Source organism: Arachis ipaensis, chromosome B5, assembly GCF_059453495.1.
Source record: "Arachis ipaensis isolate K30076 ecotype BB chromosome B5, ASM5945349v1, whole genome shotgun sequence".
Taxonomy (NCBI): domain Eukaryota; kingdom Viridiplantae; phylum Streptophyta; class Magnoliopsida; order Fabales; family Fabaceae; genus Arachis; species Arachis ipaensis.
In genome coordinates, this window is record NC_142440.1 from 17394964 (window position 1) to 17399610 (window position 4647).

The window sequence follows — 4647 nt, forward strand, 5'->3', positions numbered from 1 at the left end:
TTTGTTACAAATGACTCACTCACCTAAACTCTAACTCTCACCTCTTATTTATAGTCATTCACTTTCTCAATGGATAGTTAGGATCAAATCTAATCTACGGTCCAGATTGAACATCTAGAACATTTACTACAAATATCTATCCTACCACATTTCTCTAAATACTTCTAGATTATTCCATACTACAAGATTTTTGCTTGTTTATAGAAATTTTTTTGTAAAAATTTTAGAAAACCTCCGTACCATATTTTATTTATGGCAAAATATGAAACTCCCATTGATTAAGACTAGTTTAAATTTTTAAGCCCATTTGCCCAAACAAATAATGAGTCCCTAATCTACTTTGATCAAATCCAAACAAATTTCACTCCAAACAAAATTTGTCCAAAAAATTAGAAGAGGAAGAAGAGTGAGATCTAATGAAACCCTAGATCTACTTGCCGCATCTCTTCGCCATTGTCACCATCAAGCTCACCGTAGCGTTTGAGATCAGAGGGAGCTTTCGTCGCTGCTGTTGTTCATCATCGTTGCTGCCATTCATGAGCTCGTCGTTGTCGCCATCAACCTTCTACATCAATGTGTTGTCTCCTTCGTATACATGCAATAACTTCATCAATGCATACTTTCCAATTCTTTCAACCCTTCAACTTCATTAACACTTAATTTCCGTATTTTCAATTGCAGCGCATGAATCTCACCGCAGTCAAAGACGCCGACAAAGTCATGGAGAGGTACGTTGAGGACTCGCTCGTGATCCTCCCTCCTCTTAGGGATTGCTACCGCACGTGTTGCAGCGGCGCGCCGTCACATGAGAAGCTTAGCCTCGTGGACGTTGGAATAGGTGCTGGTCCAGAGTTGTTTTTGCCATAGCTTGTCCAGGTGAATTTTTCGCTGCTTTTTTTTTCCTTGTGTAATTAGATTCAATTCCTTTTTTCTCTCAGATCTAAAGCTTGAGTCTAATGTGGCTTTCGTTGGTAGGTTGCATCTGTGGATAATCGGGGTCTGTCAGCCTGTTCCCTGTCCAATGGCACCATCTTCTCTTTCTTTTTCTCTTGCTTCTTCTTTGCTGCATGTCTTTTGTGCTTTTTTGCTACCTCTTAACACCGTCTCCATTGGTATGCGCCGATACTTTCCTCCTAATTTTGCTTTGTGCTAGGTTGTTTCTTTGATTATTTTTTATTCTTGATCTTTGTTTGGTTAGATTTTTTGTTCCATTAAGATCTGTTTTGAGTTCTAAGTTTGTTGATCTTTGTTTGGGTTCCTTTGATTGTGAATCCACTTGATTTAAAAACTCCGAAATTTTTTTGATTGTTGTTTATTTTAGAAGATTTATTATACAGAGGTGCTCCCCATTGAAAACTATTGTTAGCATCTTTGATAGAAATCTAAGAATTTTTGGTTAAATTATTTGGTTTGGGGTTTGTGCTGTGATAATTAGGAATTGAAATAGATTAATGGTAACCGATTAATGTTGGTGCATCTGTATTTTTGGATTTCCTAAAATTGTATGATAAAATCATTGTCCCTTATTTATCATTTATTCTAAATTCATTGTGCTCGATTTTCATCTTTCATTGGAATATTTCAGTTTTCTTACATGTTTACCAATGTCCCGGGATAACTAACATATACTTATTTGTTTATGATATTTACACCTCTCTTTTTATGTTCTTCTTCAGATTTTTTATGATTGTTGTTACCAATGGGAGCATGATTTCGGGACTTAGAGATCTTGGAGTTCATGAAATTGGCATGTTCATTAGGATGCTTGATCTGTATGTTGATTTTTTTATTTATTTTGACTACTTGGTCATTGTTTGTATAGTTTATTGGTTGTATTAAGCTCTGTTATTCAGTTCTAGGTTTCCCAATCTCTGTTTGGGTTCCTTGGATTGTCTGTCTACTTGAATTTAATAGTTTGAAGTTTTATAGTTATTTGATTATGATATTTATATCTCTCTTTTTGCGTTCTTTTTCAGGTTTTTATGATTGTTGTTACTGATGGGAGCAGAATTTTGGGACTTGGTAATCTTGGGAGTTCATGGAATTGGCATCTTCATTAGGATGCTTGATTTGTATGTTGCTTTTTTTTTTCTTTTTTTTTACTACTTGGTCTTTGTATATATTATTGGCTGCATTAAGCTCTGTTATTCAGTTATGGGTTTCCTGATATTTGTTTGGTTACCTTCGATTGCCTGTCCATTTGAGTTTAATAATTTGGAGTGTTATAGTTAATTGATTATGATATTTAGAGATCTTTTTTTACGTTCTTTTCCAGGTTTTTATGATTTTTGTTACTGATGGAAAGAAAGTTTCATGCCAAGACATTGAGCTTATAAGCAAATCCTACTAGCTTGTCAGGAAGCTAATTTAATATATATATATATATATATATATATATATATATATATATATATATATATATATATATATATATATATATAAAATTTTAAAACAAAATTTGTTTATAGATGTAGAATTTGATAGAAAGGTGCCTACAATTATATATGAAAAAAGATAAAGTTGTGAAAATATTTTTTACCAGAGCAAGGATAGATCCTGGATTTACATCTCTAGGTATCCATCTTGAATTTCTCTATCATGCAATTTATAGTTTTCATCCTTTTAGTTATATAAATAGTTGATTGTATGAGTTATTCAATTTTTATTTGAACAGAATGGTTATCTGTTACCTAAATTATTGATGTAATTTGTTTGATTTTTTCACCCTGTATTTAGTATAGCAGAAGCTGAAAGAAGAGAATGATGATTTGTTTAATTATTTTCACCCTGTAAACATATTTTTACTCTCATGTTCTAGTTTTTTTTTAAGTCTACCTTTTGCTATGATTGATGTCATAACCTGTATTGTTCAATTTTCTTTGAAGTGGTATCTTCCTTACTAGCAATCATTGTAAAGAATAATTTTCATTATTAGGTTTTGATCAACACAATGTAGCAAATACTATCTAAATTATTCCTAATATGTTGTTAGCTCTACCGTGTACCTTCAGAAGAAGGTGGTTTAAGAAAATGGTTGGTTCTGCTTTTTTAGTACTTGCTACAAATTCCTATTATTAGGGGTAAAAAAAATATGGATTTTCTGTAGACATTGGATATTTATTCGGGGATACAAGTGAGCATTACAGGTTTTGCTTGCCATTTGTTCATTCTTGTTTACTCTTTAGTTTTACCACACTTCTGCTTTTAATATTTTACTATCTATGAACCTACTTAAATACTAATAAATTTTATATTTTTTAAATTCTAGCACATTTAAAGGCACCCGAACAAGAGGTGTTCTTGTATTTATTCTTGGGTTCTGGATGCTAGATCTTGCCAACAATACTGTACATATAAGGTTAAAGAATTAGAATGTGCTTCTTTCTGTTATCTTTATATTGATGAAAGAAAGTAAGTTTTCTAAAAAAAATACTAGTCATCGCATGTAATTCTAGCAATTAAAGCCATCTAGCAGATTTTCTTATGAAATCAATTTGTTTGAAACAAGTCATAATAATTTGTTTTACTTTTTTATGCTGAAGAGTTATTATAGGAGAAGAGATCCTTAGGATGGCGTAGAACAACTCATGTAAAGGGTCTCTCAGAAGAATGACGATTCTATCTTTTACAGAAGCATGCTTTTTTTTTTTTATCATATTTGTATTTTGTATAGGTCTTACTTGAAGTTAATGCTTATTTTCTACTCATTGGTATTATTTATTTCTTACATGAGCAGATGGTTTCCTTTCCTGACAAATAGAGCTTGCTGTGAAGCCTGTAGCAATATTAAGGCCGCATTTCTTGTTGTTGTGGTGGGTTACTATCTGATATCATTTTATATATTGTCAGATCATATAAAATATGTAAATTTGATTGATCTGAATTATTTATTTCATACCAATTTGATTTATGTAATTTGTTTAAATTTCTGTTAATTCTATACTAATTACTAATTTCTTTAAAGTTAAATAATTTTTAGTTTGATTGATGTAATTTTTTCAATCAATAATAGTAGTTTATAGCTTTCAAATAGGTTTAGTTTCAATTTTAAATTGTTTGCAACCGTGCAGTTTGATGCAATTTTTTTGAAAATTTAGTTTTTGTGGGGGTTTTAAACTGCCACAAAAATTTCAAAACACCGCTAAAATATTCAACTCAAAACCCCCCACAAAGCAGACAAAGAACCACCACCAAATTATGTCCTGGAGGTTCTGCAAAATCGCCACAGATAAGCTCGTGGCACCTCAAATTTTGGAGGTTTGGGAAACTCCCACTAACCTTTTGGTGGGGTTTCAAACCCCCACAAACTAGAAAAATACCGTCACAAATTAACTTGAATCTTATAGTGGTATTTTGGAATCTTATAGGGCATTCTAGAACGTTTTGGAACTATCTAGAGAATTCTCAAACTCTCCAGAAAACTATACAAACATCATTAAATTTAACCTTCTAAAATTTACTGTGATATTTTTTCCACCTATTGCGCAGACGTCCTTGTTGCGTTCTGTATATGATAGCGCTCTAGGTGTTCTTGGAATTGTCACAGATCTTCACGAGTTTTTCAGATAGCTTCAGTTATTGGGAGTTCTTTTCAATTTATCAAGTATTGGATACTTGGTAGTACTCCTCTCTGTCTCACAATGTGAT

At 32.2% G+C, this 4647-nt stretch overlaps 1 long non-coding RNA gene across 2 annotated transcripts; it reads left to right on the plus strand.

Annotated features, from left to right (window-relative positions):
- The first annotated feature begins 365 nt into the window (after positions 1-365).
- LOC107643123 (uncharacterized) lies at positions 366-3834 on the plus strand. 2 transcript variants are annotated; one of them, XR_015883252.1, is made up of 5 exons: positions 366-575; positions 682-876; positions 976-1112; positions 1977-2072; positions 3737-3834. It is a non-coding gene; the product is annotated as an uncharacterized LOC107643123 (long non-coding RNA). The 2 variants fall into 2 exon arrangements; XR_015883253.1 differs by lacking the exons at positions 1977-2072; positions 3737-3834 and adding an exon at positions 1677-1748.
- The last annotated feature ends 813 nt before the right edge of the window (positions 3835-4647 follow it).